Below are 27,808 nucleotides of genomic sequence, written 5' to 3' on the forward strand. Positions count from 1 at the left end.
TGATTTTTGACACACTTACAAAAAATTTTCCAGATCCATTTTTTGCCGAGATAGCTTTTCCAAGTTTAAAAATTCATAATTTGTTTATTTATCAATATTAACATTTTAAAGTTCCTCAGTACATCTATCAACATCAACCCTAGTACTTGACAATTTCATTTACATATAGAGTTAAAATTTTAGAATATTTAAAAAAATAATGATTTTCGTAGCGACCTTAATTGAAAATTTTTGCATGAAGAGTGATGCAGTAGCACTTTGCAATATCTTCGTTAATAATGGACCAGTTTCTTTTTAGTTTATGGTAGTTTATAAAGATAGTACATCTAAATGACACTTTTAACAATAAATATTCGTCAATTTGTTATAAACAATTTTTTTCATTTTTTTTTCTCTAGATGTTATAAATAAAAATTGACACCAAAGTTTTTTATAAAAAAATAATACTGAATTAGCAGTAAAATTTGTTAAAGGCTTTTTTCTTTGTACAATATTAAAATATATATGTATTTTACAATTAGTTTTGTATTCTTTTTAACAGTAATAGACTAAAAATTGTGTATATATTTGTTAATTTTTATTCACTTATAATATGTACATCTATTTATATAGAGGTTGTCCTCCATTTTTTTATATATTTAATTTTGTAGGTATTCACATTATTTTTGCGAGATTTTGCCAATGATTTGTACAAAGAACAAAGTTTTTGTGATTCTTTAACAAAATTTTACTGTTTTGTTAAATTTTTAAAATAAAAATTTGTTTTAATGCTCTTTTGTAATTATTTTTGGTGCCAACTTTTATTTATCACAATAACAGACAAAAAAAATTTTTTGAAAAAAAAATTGTTTATAACTATGTAATGATTATCTATGACAAAAAGGCTCATGCAGATGCCATTATTTTTATATGCTACCCCAAATTAATAGAAAATATTGAAATTGGCCCATTATTAACAGAGATATTGGAAACCACTCTCCCGCCAATTTTCAGACAAAAAGTTTTCATTTAAGGTGCTACGAATATCATCATTTTTCAAAATATTCTACAATTTTTATGTGTGTATAAATCACATTGTTAGTATTAAGGTTAATAGATGTACGCACGTACTTTTAAATGTCAACATTGCTAAATAAACAAATTATGAATTTTTAAACTGGGAAAAGCTATCTCGTCCAAAAACGCTTCTAGAAATTTTTTATTCTTTTGTGGATATGTCAAAAATTACCAAGAATACGAATATCGAAAAATAATTTTAAAATTTTTAATCCCGGCGATGTTATTAAAAAAATAAATTAAAAACAAATTACACCAATTTTCAAAAGTCATTTTGGAGGGGTGTTAAATTGAAATTTTGATTTGCCAATACATTTATCGAAAATATACATAAAAGATAAAGAAATGAGACTTTAAAAACTTGTATAATCTATCGGCAACAATCGCGCTTTTGCAATTGAAAAACTGGTAATTTTTTATAAACAAATTAAATATCTCATAAATTACTTAATATTTATTAATAATTTTTTTTGTCAATTGATAGTGATATTATAGTGCAACTTTTTCTGAAAAGCAAAATATTTTATAGTGCTTATTTATATTGAAAATAGGATTTTTTTGGAAACTTGATTTTCAATTTTGATTTACAACTATTTATATAAATTAACGGTAAAATTTAATTTAGTAAGTCTCATATAAAAGACTGTTTCTTCATCTTTGCAGAAAAAAATTGTAAAATCCTTAATAAAAACACGAATTACCGCAGCAGTTAAAAAAGTAAATTTTTTGCAAAAATTACCAATTTTTAATTATTTAAACAATGATCCCCTCACACGAATCATATACTTTCTCGAAAATATCATTTGTTTGGGCCTAAACTTTGATAAAAAATTTATTCCAACCTGTACGGAATTACATTTTGATTTACATGTATTGTAATTTTATTTGATCGGTCTAAGATTCCAGGGTAAGTTGTTCGAGGCTGACCAAGGTAAATCCAAAAAGTTGTCTAAAATAGTAATTTTTATACGAAGAACGAAGTGGAAATTAAGTGAAATAAAAAGATAAATGAAGAGGAGGCGAGCAATGTAATCGCTAAAATGCAAAAAAATTACAAAAGCTCGCAACCCGCACATGGATTTTTGTGCAGGAGAGTAACAAAACATGCTCTGCATGCGAAAGTCATTAGACCTAAATGGAGAATTGTTGATTTAAAATCAATGATATTAGTATTACCTTGTTATTGAATCAATAATTCTCTAGTTAGGTTTGGCGATTTTTGCATGCAGAGCATGTTTTTTTACTCCTCTGTACAAAAACCCATTTGTGGGTTGCGAGTATTGATTAGGAATCATTAAAATTCTTTCTCTAGACAACTGAATGAAATAGCTTCAGAATAACATTGATGGCCTACTAATAGAAACTGTTTTGTGATGGTGTGCACATATGTCAGAATGTCAGAATGAGTTGGTTGCCGCCAGGATAAGAAGATGTCCGGAGCGATTCACGTGAACAAAGTTTGAAAGGATGCAGAGCAGCGCCTGTTTACGAGTAATGGGTGCTGATACAGACCAGAAGAATAGAAGACAAAGTTCTACATAGATTTTGTTGTAAAGGTAAGTTTTAAGTCTATTTTATTGCTGTTAAATTAGGTGTTTCCGTTATCTCACTTAAAAATATTTACATGTAATTTCCAATATGTTCAATTTATGTACTTACCCCAGATATATGTGCATTTTACTTTCCAATGCGACAGGAGAGATGAATTTGGTCATCAAAGATGTAACACAGCACAGCAAACAATGGACAGTATTTGAGCCACACAAAATGAACAGGCCGCGTTGCTTAGAGTCAGAAGAAATGTGGGCGTGGTTCTTAAGACATTTTCAATAGTACTCAGACAAAAACAAAAATTTTTAAGATGATAGCTCCTAGAGCTATACCAGAAATATTGAATAAATAGACCTTGTTTTTTGACAAGGGACAAGGAAAACTCTTAAAACCAAAATATATAAAATATATAGCCAAATAACCGGAAACAATGTAAAAGATTAGGTTAAAACGTGGGTTCTTAAGGTCGCTGCAGATTATCATGCACGAATCGTTTTCAGCACGTAGCAGTATATCTGATACGATACGTTCCGGACAGTGTGTTCATATTGTTCATATTTAAAAACATTAAAATCAATATTTTTCGGAAATTAAACGCTACGTGCTGGAAACGATAATCTGCCGCGACACAGAATAAATAACCACACAGAAGCGAATCTGACTGTCGTTTCCATTGATTTTGTTGGGACCGAAATATTTGACCTTGTGCACCAGTTACAGAATAGAACTTGATGTTCTAAGGAATATACCATTCCAAATTAAGTAATATTTTTGACAAGTAGTTATTAATTAAATATGAAATATAAAATTTAACTATAAAATATAAATAAAATATAAAATAAAACATATATAAATATAAAATTTAACTCTAAACAACTGTCACGTCAGTCGCAAAAGTGAGGTTGCACCAGTTACGTTGACACATGAGCATGAAAATTATGTTACCGTTTTCGGCAGGAGTTGCGCTTCTGTGTGGTTATTTATTCTGTGGCCGCGACCTTTATTTTGCGACCTTCGTTTCTCATATGATCTCTTAAGTTTATATTATTTATCATAAGTCTCTGAATAGTTTTTGAGATAGTTAATAGGGGAGTGCAATTAGAACGAGAAGATACAATGTTTCGGAAAAAATCAAACAAGGTTATATTTTTCTAAAACTTTTTTTGTTAGTTTATAAATATGTTAAAGTAAAAAGTTCTACTCACAAATTTCGCCGCTAATTGTTTATTAATTGTTTAAATAATAACAATTGTTTTGTATGAATAATGTTAAGAATATGGGTGAATTCAACATTTTATTTTGATAAAAAATGTTTTTATTTTAGTTTTGATTATGCTGAACCCGAATCTGACATTACAATTTGCAAATTCAAAATGGCGGATTTTTTCCTAAAATTCCTTAAAAAGCAGTTGTAAAATCCGAATTTTTTTTATAAAACGTGTTTGTTTACATATATGTGGATATTTTTGAGAGGTTGCTGAACCTGAATCAAATTTTGATAATTTAAATTATAAAATGGCAGATCCAAAATGGCGGATAACTTAAAAAATAGTTGTAAAATCATAATTTCTTTACAAAATGTATTTATTTCTACATATATTTATTTTTGAGAGCTTTGATAAACCTAACTTAAATGTTAACATTATAAACTATAAAATGGCGGATCCAAAATGCGGATTTTCTAAAAAGAACATAAAAAAGAACATTTTTCTAAAACATATATTGTCTTTATTTTTAACAGGTTGTTGAATCTGAATTAAAAATTAAAAATTTAAATTTCAAAATGGCGGATCCAAAATGGCGGATATTTAAATGAAAAACAAGTAGAATCCAATCAAACAAATATGGAATTTCATTCTTAAAAAAAAAAGATAAACAAATAATTTTCACAAAAATAATAAAAATTAAAATGTATTAGAAAGAAAGAACCAATTATTCAAAATCTATCTCTTCAATATTCAAAAAATTGTTGCAATGGAATCATAAATAAAAAGTTATTCTTAGTAAAAAGCTCTGCATATTCTAAAACTTAAGTGCAATCATAAAATATCAATTTTTATCAATTTTGTACAAGATATGTCAATAAATAAAAATTTCAGTTAGTAGTAAAATACATATATTTTTCATAATACTGAAAATTGTTATTATGAAAAGTTGTTCAGAATTAAAAACGATGTGTCAATATGCAATTACACTTTTATGCAATTTTTTTACATAATACCTCGTATAATATTGATAAAATATAATATTTTATATTTGCATATTAAGTGTTAGACCATGCACAGCTATTTATGACGAATACCTTTCTTCATAAAATTAATAATAAATCAGTTATCATAAATAATAAGTGAAAATTTAATGATGTTTGGTATAATTAATTTGAAACAATATTAAAAAAAACAAATTTTCGATTAGAAGGATATAATTACATATTGGAACATAGTTTTTAATTCCAAACAACTTTTCTTTATAAAAATTTTCGATATTGTGAAATATAAAGGTACTTTACTGTTGAGTGAAATTCATATTTTTTGACATACCTCGTACAAAATTAACAAAATTTGATATTTGATAGTTGCATCTTATGTTATATACGATGCAGAGTATTTTATAAAGAATAACTTTTTTCGTAAAACTGATATTAAAAAAGTTATCAATAGGTTCCAAGTTACGCAGCAGACATACTGTATAAGAGCTAAAAAAAAATTTTTTTGTTGAACATTTATTATTTTTGAAGCTTATTATTAAATTAATTTTAGGTAAGTTTTACAGAAAAAAGTTTTGATCACTCTGTATATACATTTTTTCAGCTGGTAATTTTCGGTTTTTGTATTACATTTTTGTTATCTTTCTTAGTTTTCTCAAAAAGAAATTGTTTATTTCATTTTTAATCTAAAATAATTCAGTGTTTTTTAAAGATTACATCCTAGGCTTTAAAAAAATATTAAAAAAATTGTATTAGATTTATTCAAACTTGAGTAATACCGTCTTAAAATGGTGGGAATTCTGTAGAACTACGAAGTTTTCAAAAATTACATTTTTTGAGAGAGCGTATTATTTGAATTAAATTTTTGAGATTTTTTTTTAATAAAACATCGTTTAGTAAGATGATTGAGAGGTAAGTTGTGCAAATTTTAGAGCTTTTTAAGTAAAATGGTATTAGTTACACATTTTTAAATCATTTTTAAACAAAATTCATGTAAGTCTCACTTTCCGCCCACACCGTACTTATGTCCATACGTTTTATTTCTTTTTATTACAACCATAAGATAGCTTATTTTATCTTCTTTCATGTCCAATTTGTAAAATTTCTTTTGATCCATTAGTTAAAGAATTACATTAAAAAAACTCAACCGTGCACTTCTTCCAACGCTAGTTTACATTGCGCCAATGTGTGTGAGAAAGGTGACTTTAGCGTTATAAATAAAAAATTACAGAAGCTAGAGATTTAATTTTAGAAAAATCTTTATATAAGGTTTTTTTTGTAAAATTTTCTGAATTTTTCAATGGTCAAGTCAGTTTTTTTCTAAAAATTATATTTTCGGAGTTATTTAAAAAAACATCTAACTTCGCTGTTCATTTGTTTAATAAAAAATGAAGCACCCACTTCTCGAGTAGAACTTTTTGATATGTTGTTTATTAAACATTTCTTAATGAAATTACAAAAAGTTTTATCTTGTTTGATTTTTTTCGAAGTGAAAATCTAAATGCACTCCCCTATAAGTATATCGAGAGATTGGTTAGTAAGTGTCATGGTCTCCATCCATAAGTAATGACAGGAAGGTTACATGAGTCAAAAAGAGTTCGTTTTAAACTAACTGGGATTTTTGGATATTATACAGGGTGTTAGTAAATAAGTATGAAAAATTTTAAGGGCTAATTCGACATGAAAAAATACTGGCGGTTTGCTCTATTAACATATGTCCGCAAATGCTTCGTTTCCGAGGTACGGGGTATTAAAATTTTTATTTCAAAATGCCAATTTATTTATTGTTCTAAGACCAATTGAGCTATGAAAATGAAATTTGGTGAGTTTTAGAAGGTAGTTGTTTCGCATTTTTGACATACAATTAAGAATTTTGTATTCATCATTGGCGCGCCTACGGGTAATGGTCTGAATTTTTTTAAAGATAAAAATAGTACGCCACTGAGATATTTCGAATTAAAAATTCTTTTTGAATTCCACGTCTAATTTGTAATAAAAAACCTTTCTTGACTTTGTTTCATATGGTGCACCGTTTTTATGCAGAAAAATAAAACTTCTTGACGCGTATTTTTAATTTTTTTTAATATCAAGAAATATTCAATATAATAATACTAAACTGGAACAATAACAGAAAATATTACTAATAAGATTTTAACTAGGTGCAGAGCTACAACAAATGTTAACAATGACCTTCTTTAGAGGTTACGGAAGAATTTTATATTCATCATTGGCGCGCGTACGGGTAATAGTCTGAATTTTTTTAAGAGAAAAATAGTACGCCACTGAGATATGTCAAATTAAAAATCATTTTTGAATTTCTGATTTAATTTACGACAAAAAATCTTTCTTGCCTTTTTTCATATGCTGCGCCGTTTTTATGCAATAAAATAAAACATCTTAACGTTCACAAAGTATTTGAAATAAGTTTCTATGCATATATGGAAACTACCTCAAATACTTTGTAAGCATTAAGATGTTTTTTTTGTATAAAAACGACGCCTTGTATGAAAAAAAGGCAAGAAAGATTTTTTATCGTAAATTGAACGAGGAATTCAAAAATGATTTTTAGTTTGACATATCTCAGTGGCGTACTATTTTTTTCTTAAAAAAATTCAGACCATTACCCGTACGCGCGCCAATAATGAATTTAAAATTCTTCTGTAACCTGTAAAGGAGATCATTTTAAACATTTCTTGCAGCTTGCACCAAAAATACGCGCCATGACGTTTTATTTTTTTGCATAAAAACGGTGCACCATATGAAAAAAAGCAAGAAAGGTTTTTTATTAAAAATTAAACGTGGAATTTAAAAATAATTTTTATTTTCAAATATCTCGGTGGCGTACTATTTTTTTCTTTAAAAAATTCAGACTATCACCCGTATGCGCTCCAATGATGAATACAAAATTCTTAATTTTATGTCAAAAAATGAGCAATAACTACCTCCTGAAACTCACCAAATCTAATTGTCATAGCTGAACTGGTCTTAGAGCAATAAATAAATTGGCAATTTGAAATAAAAATTGCAACACCCCTTATCTCGGAGACGAAGCATTTGTCGACATAGGTTTATAGAGCAAAACGGCATTATTTTTTTATGTAGAATTAGCACTTAAAATGTTTCGTACTTATTTACAAACACCCTGTATAATAAAGCTTAGCTTACCTACTGAAATTCGTCATTCTTATTCTTATGCTTATTTCTGCAGTTTAATTTTCTTTGCCTTGTTTTATATCATGATTTTAATGTATAAATATATTTCATATGAAAATAGGTTAAGTACTTTCTTAAAATATTCAAAGAAAAAGAACAATCTCTCCTACGTCATTTGGTCTTCATTACAATTTATTAGAATATTCACTTACTTAATATATTACTTCTTAAATATACTGGGTGTCCAGAAACTCCTCTGGCAAACGAAGACCGAAGATTCCTCAGATAATTTTAAGACAATTTAACCCAATTCACCTAGTCCGCCTAGCCCGAAAATACTCTCTAAGGGAGCTAGAGCTCTTTGGAGATGGCATCTTGTAATTAGTTTGTTTTAATGACCCCCAGAACGCTTCTTCATATTTAGAAAAACGAAAACGGGTACCTTCTTCTACCTTCCAGAGATAAATCGATTCCATCAATTCAGAATTTCTAGTGCCGATCATATGCGTCCGTTTTGGGTAGGGCATATTGTATCGTGTATTTTATCGCACAACCTTTTTGTCTGTCTTTTAAGCATTGTTGACACGGGATTATTAAATTGTGAGGTATTGTAGATTGTAGTACTAAAAGGTACTCTTGCTGTAAGTCGGCAGGATACAGCGTTTTCTAGAAAATCGATTTAGAAATTTTTCGATTTTTGAAGTTGAACAAAAAATTAAAAAAAAAACTATGTGGAAAAACGAAAACTGGTACCTTTATTTATCTTCCAGAGGTGAATCGATTTCATCAATTGCGAATTTCTAATACCGGTCATATGCGTCCGTTTTGGGTAGGTCAACAATTATTTTATCGTATAACTTTTGTTTTCAAATGTTTTTCAAATTTAAAGAACGGACTTATGCAAGAGTACCTTTTAGTATTAGAATACCCCACAATTTAATAGTCCAGTGTCAAATATGCTTAAAAGTTAAAGACAAAAATTTTGTGATAAAATAACCGTTTACCTACCCAAAACGGACGCCTATTATTTGTACTAAAAATTCAATTGATGAAATCGATTTATCTTTCGAAGATAAATAGGCGTATCAGTTTTTGTTTTTCTAAATAGAAGCGTTCTGGAGGTAACACTGCACGTTCTGATACGACACATTTTGAGAGGATGTCGGAATACCAAGACAACCCGACCATATTCGTCAGCCTGACGGTCAAGATTAGGTATTCATTTTTGTCGTGCGACAAACCTACATACGCTTCAACAGTCAGACCCGTCATGGTCAGCCCCGACAGTCAGGTGCTTTTGTCAGAGCGTGTGTAGACCTTATAAAGCTATTAACCAAAGAAACAAACAAAGGTTGTACAAAAAGTAACAAATTAAGAATATAATGGATTCCGAAAAGGGCTTTCATGAAGCGATGACATACAGTGATGAGCGCGCTAATAACCGGCAAAATAGCGCAAAAGATGGAAAACATAATACGTTGCGAAACAAAAAGAAATGAAACTAGTGGATATGGAAATGATCGTTATAAACGTATAAATTAACATTACATTACATAGTTTTCCACATTTAGACGTATCAGAGAAGTATGAGAACTGTCACTGTGACAGTAGCATTTTATAAATTACTCCTGTCACGGACATCTAAAGGTACGAAACTATGTAGTTTAATGTTAATTATTTATACGTTTATAACGATAATTTCCACCTCCACTAGATTCATCTGTTTTTGTTTCGAAATTTTATTATGTTTTCCATATTTTGCGATATTTTGCCGGTTATTAGTGCGCTCATCATTGTATTTGTGAATCAACCAACTCATCAAAAACACAGGTAATTTAACCTGGAAACCCCTAGCTTTCAATTTTCAATAACTTCTACAAAGCTTTTGACCTATGTAAATAAAGTTTATGTTGAATTTTCTTCTTCTTCTTCTTCTTCTTCTTCTTCTTCTTCTTTTTCTTTTTCTTTTTCTTTTTCTTCTTCTTCTTCTTCTTCTCTTCTTCCTTCTTCCTAAATAGGCTGGCGCCTCTTCCATCTTCGGAAGCCTCCTTATCAGATACCCAGGTTGTCACTCCATCTCTTCCTTGGCCTTCCTATGCTGCTTCGGCCGTTTGGTAATCTGTCTTATGCTATCTTTATCAGTCTTCCTACTCCCATTCTGTTTATATCGCTATACCATTCTTTTTTTTTCTTTTTAATGTCGAGTCATTTATGTACTCTATATTATAGCTTTGCCTGGAGTCTGTTCTACGTTGTCTGTCCCATAATGGTTTTCCTGTGATATCTCGGACTATTTTCATTTCACACATTTCCATCAGTCTTTTTGTCCTTGTGGTGTCAGGTCTTGTTTCCTCAGTGTAAGTCATAATTCGCCTAACTACTGTCCTATAAATCTTGGCCTTAGTACTCTCAGGAAGCTGATACCTTTTTCTTGCTGGATTATTTTGCTGTCCACTTCCAGCTTGCATCTTATTGGATATTTAGAGATTACCATACGTTTTGTTTTATTTCGCGATATTATCATGTTGAGCTTTCTTGCTGTTATCTTAAGTTGATATAAAAGTTTTTGAAGGTCATCTAAACTCTCTGCAATAAGTATGGTGTCATGTACATAGCATACTATAAAGACAATTTCTTCACCCATTCTGTACCCTATACTCAGGTTTTTGACTTTATGAATAATTTCATCCATGATGAGGTTAAACAGCAACGGGCTCAATGAGTCTCCATGACGTATGCCTCTTTCCACTGGTATCGACTGTGTAAGTTTGTTATTAATTCTGCCCTGTGTTATTTCTGCTGTATATGTTTTCGATCTTCTTCTTCTTCTTAGCCTTCTATCGTCCACGTTTGGACATAGGCCTCTCCCAACTCCTTCCATCGGTCTCTATCCTGAGCAACATATTTCCAATTCGTTCCGGCTACTCTTTTAATATCATCAACCCATCTCATCTGTGGTCTTCCTCTCGGTCGTTTACTTTGGTAAGGTCTCCAATGTTGTATCGTGGCATTCCAACGTTGGTCTTTTTGTCTAACAGTGTGGCCTGCAAAGCTCCATTTAAGTTTGACAACTTTTATTGTTATGTCCTCGACTTTTGTTTTTGATCTTATCCAGTCGCTCCTCTTTTTATCTGACAGTCGTATACCTAACATTGCTCTTTCCATAGCTCTTTCTGTTGTAGCTAGTTTATTCATATTTGCCTTGGTTAGGGTCCAGGTTTGACACCCATATGTCATGATAGGAAGGATGCACTGGTTGAACACTTTGGTCCTCAAATATTGAGGTATTTTGCGGTTCTTAAGTATCCAACCAAGTTTTCCAAATCCTGCCCATGCTAGTCTTGCTCTTCTATTAATTTCCGCACTTTGGTTTTCTTTGTCAAGTTTCAGGATTTGGCCTAGGTAGATATATTCCTGGACTTTTTCTATCTCACTGCCATTTATAGTTATGCGTCTGGGGTCATCTGTGTTTGTCATTATTTTTGTTTTCTTCATGTTCATTTTTAGACCGACGTATTGGGAGCTGCCTGAGAGTTCCTCTATCATAATTTGCAGTTCCTCGAATGAGCTCGCTATAATCACAATGTCGTCAGCGAATCTGAGGTGATTTAGCTTCTTGCCATTAACGTTAATGCCATAGGTTGACCAATTTGTCGTTTTGAAGACGTCTTATAGTGCTAGGTTGAAAAGGTTTGGCGATATTACGTCTCCTTGTCTCACGCCTCTCTTAATAGGGATGGGATTTGTATTTTCGTCTAGTTGTACTATCATAGTTGCATTTTCATAAATATTATGTATTAGTTGTCTATATCTCGAATCTATTCTACAATTATTAATAGCTTGTTCTATGGCCCACATCTCGATACTATCAAACGCCTTTTCATAGTCTACGAAGGCAAGAAATACGGGTAGTTGGTATTCATTTGCCTTCTCTATCAATGTTCTCATTGTCAGCAGATGGTCTGATGTACTATATCCTTTGCGGAAGCCAGCCTTTTCCACTGGTTGGTAATTGTCCATTTTGTAGGTCAACCGGTTGTTAATAATTCTCATGAATAGTTTGTATACTTGACTGAGCAACAATATCGGTCTATAATTCTGTAGGTCACATTTGTCTTCTTTTTTGTGTAAAAGTATTACTAGACTTTCGTTCCAGTCTTTAGGGATCTTGCTATTATGGAGACATTTATTAAATAGCCCTGTTAGTATAGGGATTGTTACTGTCTTGCTTGTTTTCAAGAGCTTGGCAATTATACCGTCCTGTCCTGGAGCTTTATTATTTTTTAGTTCTTTTAAAGCTCTTTCTATTTCGAATCCCTTTATATTTGGTAGTACTTCTGATCCCACGTTTTTTATTTTTCTTTTGACGTTCTCCTTTGTTGATTCATTAGGCTGGCTTTGCGAGCTGTACAAGCTTTTGTAGAAGTCTTCGACTATTTTTGTTATTTTATATTTGTCCTTCTCTTCCTTACTATTGGCGTCTTTAATTTTAATGATTTTTTGAACACCCAATGCGGGTCTTAGACATTTTAAGCCTCTGTTGTTTTCAATGACTCGCTCTATTAAGTTCTCGTTCCATTTTTGTAAGTCGCGTTTTAGTTCTTTTCTAATTGTTTTATTACGTTCTATGTATTCTTGAGTATGGCGTTTGTTTTGCGTTAGTAGTTGTCGTCTTTCCGTCATCAGCTGTTTAGTTTCGTTGCTTATTTTGTCTTCTTTAGTACTTGTTTTCTTTGCGACCTGTAGTCCGGCTTCGAGAAGGTTCTTATTGATGTTTTTGTTAATTTCGTCAATTTCATCTTGATTATGTGAAGGATCATATTTGAACTTATCCGCTAAGACCTCTCGGAATTGCTCTTCATTTGTTTTTACTTTAAAGGCATCTATTCGCGTTCTTTTTTTAAATATTCTTTTCCTCTCTTCTTTCATGTTAATATTTATTTTTGCTCTAACTATACGATGGTCACTACCCGTTGTTACGTTGTTTATTGTTGTTACGTCTTCGAATATTCTTTTGTTGTTTGAGAGAAAATAGTCTATTTCATTTTTGGTGGTTCCGCTAGGTGCAACCCATGTCCACTTTCTGTTAGGTTTCTTTTTGTAGAAGGTATTCATAATATACATGTTTTCTTGTTCCAGAAATTCCATAAGTTTTTCTCCCCTTGTGTTTCTTGTGCCGAATCCAAAATTGATGTTTTCGATATGTCTTGATAATATCTGATGGTATGTTTCGTTTATATAATATGTCAATAACGTCATTCAGCTCTACACGGTCGAATGTCTTTTGTAGATCTATGAAGCAACAGTAAGCCGTGACGTTGTATTCTAGTGATTTTTACATGATTTGCCTGACGATAAAAACTGCATCGTTACAGGATCGTCCAGATCTAAAGCCTTATTGTTCATCTGCTAGATCTATTTCGTTGGTGATTTTGGTGGTTATGACTTTTGTGGTCAATTTAAGCGCGGTACTAAGCAGGTTTATTCCTCTGGAGTTTTCGGGTACCGTTTGATCACCCTTTTGAATCATTAAGATCGTTGTGCTATTGCGCCAGCTGTTAGGTATTGTATATGCCGAAAGAATTTTTTGTACAAGTACCCTTAGTTGTTCTGTTAATGTGTTTCCACCGTATTTCAGCATTTCGTTTGGAATCTTGTCCATGTTGAATTTTAATGCAAATATTTATAAAAACCTATGTGTATTTCATACTTTGGTGTTGATAATGTTCTTTCTCTCTCTTTATCTCTCAATGTAAACCAAATTGTAGATAAAATCACGGAATCGACAATAAGTTGGCGGCTTAGACTGAATGAAACTGAAATGACAGTAATTCCAACTCGACAAAGTAAAAAATACTAAAACAACTTGTAGACAACTTGTAAACAACTTGTACAAAACACTTGTAGACAACGCAATATAAGCTTTGCTGGAAAGGCCATGTAGGAAAAAATACGATAAGATGCAAAAACATGAATTGATTTTACCTTGATTGGTAGAACAAACATTTGCCTTATAAGCGGATATTAAAATCGGTGTGTATTTTTGAGATTGATTTATAACGATACGTGAAGTAAAGCAAACAAGGTATCATTCAGCTTACAATTTATCTCTCGTCATTGTTAATACCAAGGTATATGTTGGTATGTCTAAAAGTTGAATTTTTTGCGAAAAACAAAATATTAGTATAAACGGCATTCAAATTGAAAAAGTACAATTACCAGTTACAAATACTTGGGAACTTTAATAAACGAAACTCATGGAGACCAAAACAATGAAATAAAAAGACGTATCGAATTTGCCAGGGCCGCCTTCATAAAGATGAGAAAATTCTTCTGCAACAGAGATATAAGCATCCCTCTACCATTAAAAATGCTAAGAGGCTACGTATTTAACACGCTATTATACGGTGTAAAGGCCTGGACTCTCAAACAGAACAACATAAAAAATATTGAAAGTTTCGAGATGTGGTGCTACCGTCGAATGCTGAAGATAAGTTGGGTTGAAAGAATCACAATCCTTGAAGTAATACGAAGGATAGAAAAAGACCCAGATATTTTGTTAAGGATAAAACGAAGAAAACTCAAATATTTGGGTCACCTGATGAGAGGTCATAAATACGCATTACTTCAAAATATAATGCAAGGAAAAATAGAAGGAAAAGGGAATCAAGGCCGTAGAAGAATGTCATGGTTGCGGAATTTGAGAGAGTGGTTTGGCGGCACTACTAATGGACTTTTTAGGTCAGCTGTGAACAAGGCCAGGGTAGCCTTGATGATTTCCAATTTCCGACAGGAGTGGCACAAGAAGAAGAAGAAATCAAACCGTGGAGTCACGACTATGCTTAAGAAGCAAAGTTTCAGTACACTGAAACCAACTCCATATTTTCGGATTCTACTCCTCTACCGCCATCACTTCGATGTTAACGTGTCTAAAAAGGCTAGATGCGACTTTTGTTCACGAAAAGATCGAAGATCGAAAAAAATCGGAAAACAAAATTTTACCTATTCATTGCGTCACAAGACATGATGTTCATCATCGGGATCACTTATATTTTGAATGCCAGAACCAAATTTGATAAGCTTTGTTACATCCTTTTTCTTGTAGTGCCTATCTGCTTTGGATTTTGGTGAAAATCATGGCAATCTGTACTTTGGACACTGCTGCTATGAAAATATTTGTGGTTGGTGTTTCAAGTACGTGTCAGCGCAAATCACATTTGCCGCTAAAAATTTAAATTCAAACTTCAAAAACCCACAGCTGACATTTCTACGCAGGATACGAAAGAACCGTTGTTGCGCATAAGTGCAAGAAGGACAGTACCAGCCAGGAGACATTCGAAAAATGGCGAGAAACAGACATCGTACTGTCCGGTAGTATCAAAAAATTTCGTCTTAAATCAATAATCGGCGTGGTGCAATCATCGAAAAATTGCTGAATTGGTGCATTTAAGAGTGCAGTGCTGGGGCCCCAGATTAGAAGAACACAACAAAAAACGTGAGTACCCATTTTTTATATTAGTTGTGTGTTTTACGGAACATCATTTTTATCTGTTCATATTCAATTTATATGTTAGTGCATGAAAATATATTAGCAGACCTAAAACTCCAGTCCACAAAAAAATAATCAAATTTAACCCGTGCGCTAACACTACCTACGTACATTTTTCAACCATGAAATTCTTCGCCTTTCTGGTCCTTTTTTTCCTTCAATTTTTTCCTGTAAAATTAGTTGATGCAGTCCATATCTCTGGCTGTTCCTCATAATATCACCGAGGTATTCTATCTTGGCTGTTTTTATTGTGGTTAACAGCTCTTTTATTCTTCATATTATCAATAAAACACCCCGATTAGTAACATGGTCAGTATAAGATATCTTTAGAATTCGTCTAAAAAGTCACATTTTGAAAAGCCTCAATTTTGTTACAGGTGGTGTCTGTGAGAGACCATGACTCAACTCCGTAAAACAGTATAGGAAAGATGTAACATCGTAGTAAACTGATTTTTATGAGTGTTGACAAAGCATGACATTTGAATAGATTAGCAATTTTTTGAAATGAAGATTATGCTTTCTTTATCGTACATTTCATTTCTATTTAATGGTCTCAATTCTCATTGACGTTCGTATCAAAGTAGGTGTAGATATTTTTATTCTTTCTATTTATTGAGCGTTTACACTGATTCGTCCAAACTGGTGTTCCTTCTTAAAGATCATCATACATTTTGTTTTCTTAATATTTAGTGAAAGTCCATATCCTTGACTTACTCCTGTGATGCTATTCATGAACTCGTAGAGGGATTCATAAATGTCAGCCAATACTGCTATGCCCTCCTCCTATCTTATGTTATTAATACATTCTCCGTTAATTCGAATTCCGGCTTCAACATTATCTACCGCTTCTTGAAAGATTTCCTCAAAGTATATGTAGATAGATAGATAGATCTTTATTTAAATAGAAAACCTAATATACATACAATATAAAGAAAAGAAAGTACACAATACATTTTTGATATGTTGTTTAAGCAATATTTTGAAATTATTGAGTCTAGTACATTTTTTTACAGTTGCAGGTAACTGATTAAACTTCAGGTAACTGAAAAAAGAGCGAATTCATCGTACTTTTATACATAGTTCTAGGTATATATATGTCATCTAAACCTCTGGTATTATAAGAATGAATATTTTTGTTAAAAGAAATGAATTCTTCAAAATATTCAGGTGATAAGCCATTTAGTATTTTGAAGACCAAAATCATGGTGAAATAAAACAATCTATTTTCAACAGAGAACCAGTTTAGAGTATTTAACATCGTCCTAATTGGGGTACGACGATTTGTATTAAGAATTATTCTCATTCCTCGGTTTTGTAATTTTTGTAGCATGTTAAGTTTATTAAGATTAAATAAATACAAGATTGATGAGCAGTAGTCAAAATGAGGTTGAATAATTGTGTTATATACTGTAATTTTTGACACCATTAACACATTTTGAGATATTCTGCTCATAAAGTAAATTTTTTTTGATATTTTTTTATGAACATACTCCAAATGACTGTCAAAATTCAGAATATTGTCAAGGTGGAATCCCAAATATTTAGCTGTTGTGACCACTTCAATTTTTTCATTATTAATATTTAAATTTATGTTTTCAGAATCGAGCAAGCTATATTTATGTTTAGTAGTGAAAACCATTGCCTTTGTTTGTTTAACATTCAACTTAAGTTAATTATCAAGTATTTGTTAAATATATCTAAAATAGTATTAATTTTTTGTATGGCTATATCAAAATTTTCATCACTACAACAGATTAGAGTATCATCAGCAAAAAGGTTAATAAACTAACAATTTACAAAAATATCGATGTCGTTAATGTACAGAAAAAATAAAAGAGGGCCTAGTACACTGCCTTGAGGAATACCTGTATTACTATCCATTTCAGATGATAATTGGTCTTTAAAGCGTACTTTCTGTTTGCGACGTTCTAAATAATTTTCTAACCACTCAATTACTGCACTTACTATACCATACTGTTTAAGTTTTGATATCAATATTGTCCTGTCGATGGTCTCAAAAGCTCTTTTTAAATCTAGAAATACACCGACTACGTACCTATTTTTATCTAAATTACTTTTTATGTGACATAATGTAACTTGTAATGCTGATTCACAAGAGAATTGTTTACGAAACCCTGATTGATTATTAATTAAGATTTTATTTTTTGTTACATGTTCCAATAATTGTTCATAAACAGCAATTTCTAACAGTTTTTCTATAGGAGGTTAAATATTGATTGGTCGAAATTCTTCAGCTTTTGTAGTATTGGGTATTTTTTGTATAGGGGCGATAGTATGTATGTATGTATGTATCGGTTTTAGAACGTCTTTCGACGTTGTCCGATGCCTAACTTCCACGTCCTTCTATCCTCCTATTAGCCATCTCTTTGTACTCATTGCTTTGGTTACCCCTTCTTTCCATGTCTTTTTGGGTCTTCCTCGTTTTCTGCGGTTTGGTGGTACCCATTGCATGATCTTTTTGGGCAATCTTGTGTCTTCCATTCTTTGAACATGACCATACCAAATCAACTGTTTCCTCTCAATGTCTGTTGTTAAGTAACCATCTATTCCAATTCATTGTCAATAGGGGCGATAGTACTTATTTTTAATACTTTAAGAATTTTACCCGTAGCAAGAGATATATTAATTAAATTTAACATAACCTGCCCAATGGTTTCAAAAACTTCCTTTACCATTCTGCAATTTAACGTTTCGTGTAGTGAGAATTTATTATCCAAATTGCCAACAAATTTTCTCAAATCCTGTATTGAAAGCTCTCCAAATTTATCAAAATTTAAATATAGATTATTATTTATATTACACCATGTTTCAAAATTCTCAATACTTTGAACAATACTTTCAATGCTTTCAACAAAATACTCATTAAACTACGTTGTTTGTTAACTGTTTTGGGCCTGTAGCAGTTTCAAAGGTTAGAGAGTTTGGCATCTCTAGGCTATTATCATTGATTAATTTTTTTAAAGTTTTCCACATTTGTTTTGGATTGTTTCTATACCTGTCAATTTTGTTAAAATAGAATCGCTCTTTTTTTAGCTTCAACCTATTTACCACCTCATTCCTATGTCTCTTAAAAACTTGCCATTTATGTTGTTTTTCAATGACGTCAATATATTTTTTACAATCTTTATAAGCCCTGTCACGCTGTTTAATTTGTTTAAACACCTCATAATCAAACCAAGGTAATTTAGATTGAAACTGACATGTTACAATTGGTATTATGCCATTGATTACATTTTCACAATTTTGCAAAATTTCCTGGTAAATGATATTAGCATCATCAGAATCCAAATTAAAGTGACACATGATAAGACTAGTTTTTGTTTACATAAATTTCTAAACTTGGATATATTACCATCAGATATATTATAACTATTATTATTAGAGATATTTACTGAAATAACGGAATGATTAGTAATTTTTGGACAGTCGTGAACACAAGCACTTATATTATTTTGATTAGAAAGCACATAATCTACCAAAGTTTTGATAGTGTCAGTAATACGAGTAGGATAACTAATACACTGTTGTATCCCATAAGCCGAAAACATTTTTTTTTATTTTTTCCCCATAGAAATTACTAGCTAACAATTCTATATTAAAATCACCAACTAACACACAACGATAGTTTGTAGTAAATGAAGCATCACATATTTCTTCCAAATCTTCAATGAATTGAGCATCAGAACTGGATGGTGAATGGTATAAACAGCCCACCAAGTAGACCATGGACTTAAAATCAACTTTTATTACTTTGCACCAATAATTATTACGCAGTTGAAATGTTTTAAAATTTGAAAAATCATAATGTTTGTTGATGTATATCATAACACCTCCAGTGTATCTACTCGTTGAGTCACAGCGGATATGGCAATAATTTTGAAGTTTCACCTCTATATCTTCAATATCTGATGTCATCCTAGTTTCACTCAAAAGAATTATTTTGGGGTTATAGCAAGTTATGGATTCTTGAACTTGGTCTCTATTTTTTACTATGCTTTGGGCATTGAGATAAATTATATCGGAGTTGAATGGTACATTAGGGTTTATAAATTGTTTTTTTTTAAACGGATTTCGGAAAGATAGTTGGTTTATTATTTATATATCTAATAGTTTTGGTAGTATCACCGTTATCAATTAAAGTCTGTAGTTTATTTTTAATCATTTTAAAATATTCCTGTTGAGCCTTCGTTTGATCACCAAATATTCTGATGCTTGGAATAGAAATTAGTTGTTTATTCTTAAGAAAAAATTTGGCATCTTCTTTTGAATTAAGAAAAACTTTGAGCGGCCTACTTTTGCTTCCCCCATATTTCCCAAACGAAACACTTTGAAATTATTTTTGTCAATGTTAAAATTATTCAATATTTTCCCAATAGATGTTACATCTCCAGAATCACGTTCTACTTGCGTTTTCATTTTTGATCCATTCACGTTACAGACAATATGTTAGAAGCCCAACTCTGCCTCTCAATCATCTCACATATTATTTCTTCTTTATCTTCCCTAGTGTCAGGGTCATTAATGCCAACAGAATTTGACATATTTTTTAAATGTTTGATTTCTAGCTCCATATGATCAATTTTCGCAAGCAATTTAGGGATAAGCTTTATCCCATTCTGACAATCCTCACAATAAAATTTAAGTGACCTCTTACCTTTGAGATTCATAACTGGTAGTTCTCTGGCATTCAGTCCGGAACATTCCCTATGTGTCGACCTGGTGCAGCTATCACAGTTTATTGTAACATCTCCAGTTGAATTATTACAAATAATACACTCCGTTGTAAACTTTCACAGTAAGTACCCGTACTAATGATGTTTTAAATTTTAACGATCACTTTTTACTATCTTATCGAAAAAGTATTAATACCTTTTTATTTGCAAACGATTCGCATTTTAAACATAAATTATGCAGAAACCAATATAATTTTTGTAAAGATAACTAGATGTATATATATTCACTTGTATAGATGATACAACGCAAAAAAATCAAAATTTTTAATGCACTAATTCCCTATAAACTTAATTTTATTAAGCAAACAATGTAAAATTCGGAACGATGTTAATGAACCGTGGTTCATTACCGTGGTATGTTGAAGAGCATGTGGTGATAGTATACATCCCTATGTGACCCCATGTTTGATTACGATATCATCAGGTTTGCCTACCTCTGTATGGATGAACTCTTGTTTCTTTCGACCCCGAATGGCTATTAGGTTTCCGAGGGCAGACGGGTCACTATATTTCTTTCTACTACATACTCTTCACCGAATGATTGCCGGTATAAGCAATCCCCCACTTACTGACCAACGGCTTCGGGCGGATGAGTTGGTAAGTGGTAGGGCACTCTTTTGTCCCAGGGTCAAGAAATTGGCCCTAAAGGCGGATGAACCAATGAAGTGGTCAACGGCATAAGGATACGGAAGGGAACGGAAAACCACTATATTAAAGGTCTAAAAGGCATTCCTAGACAACCATAATAACATTAGAAAAAGCCCAAAAACACCTTACTGATCATGGAAGTCGGAAGCCAAGATCCGGCAGGAGAGGTACACTTGAAGAATATGAGGCCTCTCAGGTCGTTAGCAAACGAAACCCTCATAATCAGAAGGAAACCAAGAAAACCATTGAATTAGAAAAAATAGAAAAAGGAAGAACCCTAAGACTGACCACATGGAACGTGAAGAGTTTATATCAACCAGGTAAGCTCGATAACCTAACAGCTGAAATGGATCGCCTTAACATAAATATATTCGGTATCAGCGATGTTCAATGGCCGGATTCAGGAAAACTAACCACAAACAACGGCATGATGTATTATGTTGGTAACAATGATCCAAGACACTGATATGGAGTTGCCATACTTGTAGACAAAGAGACAAACAAATCTGTCGTTGGTTTTACCCCCTACTCAGAGAGATTGATGATGATTCAGTTGCAAACATTCTCTAAGAAGATAAACGTTGTCCAAATATATGCACCTACTGCAGACAAAGATGAGGCCGAGATAGAAAGGTTCTACATGCAATTGAACGAAATCATAAAATCCACAAAAAAAGATGACATATTGTTGGTGATGGGAGATTTCAACGCCAAGATTGGAAAAGGAAAAGTGGATGGATGTGTGGGAGAATTTGGCTTGGGAGAAAGAAATGAAAGGGGGGACAGACTTGTCGAATTCTGCCAAAGCGAGGAGCTGGTAGTAATGAATACATTATTTAAACTACCTAAAAGAAGACTTTATACCTGGAAATCACCGGCGAATTCGGAAGATCACATTGTAAGGAACCAGATAGATTACATTTTAATCAAATCCAGATATAAAAACACTATAAAGTCTGTGAGAACATACCCCGGAGCTGACATAAATTCAGACCATAATCCACTAGTAGGCGTAATGAAGATAAAATTAAAAAAGATCCAAAAACAAAAAATTTTACCACGATTCGATGTCTCAAAGATAAAAGAAGAACCTATACGTCAGAGTTTAAAACAAGAAATAAATGATAACTGAAAGAAAATCAAACAAGACGTGATAAAGACAACAGATGTTAATGACAAATGGAACATGATACAAGAAACGTTAGTAGAGGCAGGAAAGAAAATATTACAGACAAAAATAAGAAAAAAACAGAGATGGATGACTTCAGAAATCCTAGAGTTAATGGAGGAAAGAAGAAAACATAAAGGCAGGAATAAGGCAAAATACAAAGAAATACAGAGGTTAATAATAAAGAAAATAAAAGAGGCCAAATCCACCTGGCTGACAAATCAATGCAGTGAAATAGAGGAATATTCTAAAAAACATGATAGCTTTAATATGCATAAGAAAATAAAGGAAATCACAAATACACAGCGAAAAAAGAAAGATGGCCTTCTTAAAGACATAAATGGAAAAACTATTATAGAAGTCAAAGAGAAATTAAAAAAGTGGAAGGCGTACATAACAGCTCTGTTTGAGGATAATAGACAAGAACCAGAAGAAATCGATAGCGAAACGGGACCAGAGATCATAATGGAGGAAATCGAACAAGCAATACGAAACGCAAAAAATGGAAAAACTGTAGGTCCAGACGAAATACCTGCAGAATTACTGAAATGTCTAGACGATGAAACTCTACCTGTACTACTGGATCTGTTTAATGAAGTATATCAAACCGGAAAAATACCTCAGGAATGGTTGGTGTCCACCTTTGTAACAATACCTAAAACACTATATGCCAAAGATTGTTCAGACTATAGGACAATATCACTAATAAGCCATACCCTCAAAATATTTCTAAAGGTGATTCATGGAAGATTATACAGAAAGCTAGAAAATGATATGGATGATACCCAATTTGGGTTCCGCAAAGGACTTGGAACAAGAGAAGCATTGTTTGCATTTAATGTCCTCTCTCAAAGATGCTTAGATATGAACCTGGATATTTATTCCTGTTTCATCGACTTCGAAAAAGCGTTCGACAGAGTCCGACATGAAAAACTAATAGAATTATTGAAAAACAGAGATATAGACAGACTAGACTTACGAATTATCATCAATCTGTATTGGAATCAAAAGGCCAATATAAAAATAGACGAACAAGAGTCCGAGAATATTGATATAAAGAGAGGGGTAAGACAGGGTTGTGTACTGTCGCCGCTACTGTTTAACGTGTACAGTGAAGCCATATTTCAAGAAGCGATAGCGGAACTAAGTGATGGAATCTCTATAAACGGAAGAACAGTAAATAACATAAGATTCGCTGATGACACCGTTATAATGGCAGACACCCTTGAGTCGCTACAAGAATTGTTAAATAGAATTAACGATTATTGCATTCGATATGGACTCAAAATAAACAAGAAAAAACTAAATTTATGATTGTCTCAAAAACACAACATGGAAATGAAAGGTTAATACTAGAGCAAACCCAAATAGAAAAAGTAAAGACATACAAATATCTGGGAACCTGGGTTGATGACAAAAATGACCAAAGCAAAGAAATTAAAGTCCGAATTGAAACTGCAAGGCAGGCATTTATAAAAATGAAGACACTGCTTACAAACAAAGACCTTCAGTTGCCTCTCAGATTGAGGGCTCTAAGATGCTACATATTTTCCATATTACTATACGGAATGGAAGCTTGGACATTGAAAAGGCAACATATAAGAAAAATAGTAGCGTTCGAAATGTGGTGTTACAGAAGAATGTTGAAAATTCAGTGGGTTCAAAGGATTACCAATGTTGAAGTGCTACGACGTTTAAATAAGGAGTTAGAAATTATGAACAGTATAAAAACAAGAAAACTAGAATATTTGGGTCACATTACCAGAGGAGAGAAATATGAGCTGCTGAGAGTTATTATGCAAGGAAGGATCCAAGGAAAAAGAAGCATAGGAAGAAGACGCATCTCCTGGCTGAGGAACCTTAGAGAATGGTTTAACTGTAGTTCATTACAACTTTTCAGAGCAGCAGCCAACAAAGTGACCATAGCCATTATGATATCCAACCTCCGCTAGGAAATGGAACTTTAAGAAGAAGAAGTATGGATAGACGATGCAACTTTCAGTAAAGATTGCTAATGATTCTTAGATCATAGGTGTTTATTTCAATATTGATTTATTGATTGATATATCCATCAGTTTGTCGTGCTTTACTGTATCGAATGCTTCATGGTAATCAATGAAGCATGCATAAATATCGCCATTTACGTCTCTACATTGTTGAAATAGCACATTATCGTTAAAGAGAGCCTCTCTCGTACCCATTGCATTCCGAAAACCAAACTGTGTACGGCTGATTTTTTCTTCGCACAGTCTATATAAAATACATCCATGAAGAAAAGTATCCATAGTTCACAAATGTGGTCTAGAGGTAACAAAGTACTAAACTCTAAGAAGGTACAACAAAATTTTTTTACTAAAATGTTCAATCTTAAAAAATCACGCGTTTCGGCTCAACACGGCCATTATCAGCAAATACAGGAACAAAGACTGACCCAACAGGAAGGAGAAAGAATCGATTGGTTCAAAAACAAATTGTACTACACATATACATACTTGAATTAAGTTTTAAACGATTTACATAGTGTTTTATGTAAAATGATCAGTGTGGAAGAATATCCTAAGCTTATTCATCAGTATGGGGAGGAAACTTCTTGATGTTGGAGATGGTTCCTCCCCACAAAGCTAAACAAGTCTTCCACACTGATAATTTTACATAAAACACCATGTAAATCGTTTAAAACTCAAAATTCAAGGATATTTGTGTAGTACAGTGGAACCCCGTTAACTCGGATTAATTGGGACCGCGGCCGATCCGGGTTATCGAAAATCCGGGTTAGCCGGAGAAAATGGTAAAAATTAATAAAATATGGTATGCTTACAGATAAACTCCGTTATAATTGTCACACAGACACTGGTAAACCACGTTCGCATTCCACACAAAACCACACATACAAAGCGTCGTCAAATGTCTCATTCTTAGCTTTATTAGCTTTGCACCGATTGTCCAAACTGTCTTTTGTTATCATTTTGAAAAAAAATTCTTCGATTTTAGTTCTATTTTTCTTCCAGTCCTATACTGTAGATGTACCGACACCATAATTTAATGCTGCAAGATTCACCTTTATCAATTCTACTTAATGCTTCTAGTATCTTTTCCATTGTCACTACAACATTTTTACGTTTTGTTGCCCTTATAGACAAAAGACACGCAAACACAAAATCTGAATAAATTTACGAACGATTACAAAACCGAAGCGAACAATACGACTTTACTACACACAATACCGTCTCTGATGTTATGTTATTTAATAACAATGATAACTAAGACCATTGTTAAAAAAAAGAATTTTAATAGTCTTTTCTAAACAATGCTAAGAAAGTTTCAAATAAATAAAGGATAATACAGGTGCCTGTTTTCGATAACACCACAATGAATGTGGTGTGCCATGAGTCATTTTTACTATGGTAAATGTAGTTCAATCCGGTTCCATTATCTCTCAAATATAATATTACATAGAGTTGGTACAAAACCTCGTGAACCTTGAAAATGCGTATGTATAACCGAAATAAAATGAAGCAAAAAACATACGACTATTTTATTTGCTGCGAATTGCGCGACAGGGTCCCATTTGCACCCTGATATTTTCAGTAATGTCGGATTCAATCGTTTCGTTCGTATATTGACGTCACCAAATGAATGAATTAGGTTCACGAGATTTTGTAACAGCAATACATTTTTATTGTTGAAATGTTTGTCTGATAAAAATCAGTCCGGGTTAGCCGGAGTTCCGGGTTATCGGGGGCCGACTTATCGGGGTTCCACTGTACAATTTTTTTTAACGAGTCGCGCGTAAATAAAAAATATCACAATACGAATTTAAAACAAATTTCTCTTTTATAATATTTTATTTACTTGTTATGTTAAAAATATCTATTTCTAACAATTTTAAAGCTAATTGGTTGTCACCAAATCCATAAATTCCCTAAAAAATAATAAAAAGAATTAAAAACAAAAATTAAAAAAAACCCCACGCATTACTACAATTTCCTCGAGGTACTTACGAGTGGAAAGTTATGTTGTAAAATTTTTCATCAAGTTATCACGGGAAAGAATAAAATGTTAGATATTTTTCTAACAGCGTGACTGCTCCCGGGTTAGGATTTAACATTTTATTAAAAAAAATGTGGTAGGTACCTTCTTAGAGTTTAGTACTTTCTTAAAATATATCATTTCATGTATGATTTTTACATACACCACATGGTATAACATCGTCAACGTTGTATCTTTAATTACTCTTTATTTATTTGCAGGTTGAAAATTTAACTTTAAAATTAACTCTAAATTTTTTGTTGCTTTTAATTAACCACGTTATTACCAAGAGGAAATATTGAAGTTAAAGCAAATTTATATTTATGAACCGTTAACCTTTGTTCTAAAACTCGCCATTGTTTGCAGGGTTATCTTATTATATATGATTTAACGTGAAAGCCATGAAACCGTTTGGATTGTACAGTCTAATAGGCATTTTAATAAAATATAAGTCCCACAGAATCGAAGCAATGGATGACAAGATTAGCCCAGTATATTCTGATAGTGTGTTGTCTTCGTAGCCCGATCAAAGAACACAAAACTTAACGAAAACTTAAAAAAAAAATTAAGGAAGAATGAAAATTTGCGGATACGTAGTTGAAAGTATACAGAGAGAGTCTGTAAAGTGGAATAAATTCAATATCTCAAATACTAATTGTTTTTTTGGAAAATGCTCAGACCCGTCGATTAGTATTTCAAATTGTCCTTTTTGACATTCAATAATAATGTATACAGGGTGTCCCAATTTAGAGATATGACGTCATCGTCGATTTTCTTAAATGGCAACACTGTCATTTTGATAGCTAATTTGATAGGGTTTGTAAAGTTATACATAACTGCAAAATATCAAATTTTTATTCTCTACCATTTACAAGATAATAGAAAATAACAAAGTTATATCTGTAATTTGGAATATATTCAATAATTAAAATACTAACTGTTTTTTTGAAAAATGCTCAGACCCGTCGATTAGTATATCAAATTGTCCTTTTTGACATATAATAATAATGTATACAGGGTGTCCCAATTTAGAGATATGACGTCATCGTTGATTTTCTTAAATGGCAACACTGTCATTTTGATAGCTATTTTGATAGGGTGTGTAAAGTTATACACAACTGCAAAATTTCAAATTTGTATTCTCTACCATTTAGATGATAATAAAAAATAACAAAGTTATGAAAAAGAAGTAATCAACTAATAATTGAATTTAATTATTTCAATAAATTAAGCAAAAACTCATAATGTTGCCCTCAATTATTGTCAAATTGTCAATGGGCAACGTTATGAGCATTTGCTTAATTGAAATAAATAAATTCAATTATTATTTGATTACTTCTTGTTCTTCATAACTTTGTTATTTTTTATTATCTTGTAAATGGTAGGGAATAAAATTTTGAAATTTTTCAGATGTGTATAACTTTACACACGCTATCAAAATAGCTATCAAAATGATAGTGTTGCCATTTAAGAAAATCAACGATGACGTCATATCTCTAAATTGGGACACCCTGTATACATTATTATTATATGTCAAAAATGACAATTTGATATACTAATCGACGGGTCTGAGCATTTTTCAAAAAAACAGTTAGTATTTTAATTATTGAATATATTCCAAATTACAGATATAACTTTGTTATTTTCTATTATCTTGTAAATGGTAGAGAATAAAAATTTGATATTTTGCAGTT

Source organism: Diabrotica virgifera, chromosome 10 (assembly GCF_917563875.1).
Source record: "Diabrotica virgifera virgifera chromosome 10, PGI_DIABVI_V3a".
NCBI classification, from domain to species: Eukaryota; Metazoa; Arthropoda; class Insecta; order Coleoptera; family Chrysomelidae; genus Diabrotica; species Diabrotica virgifera.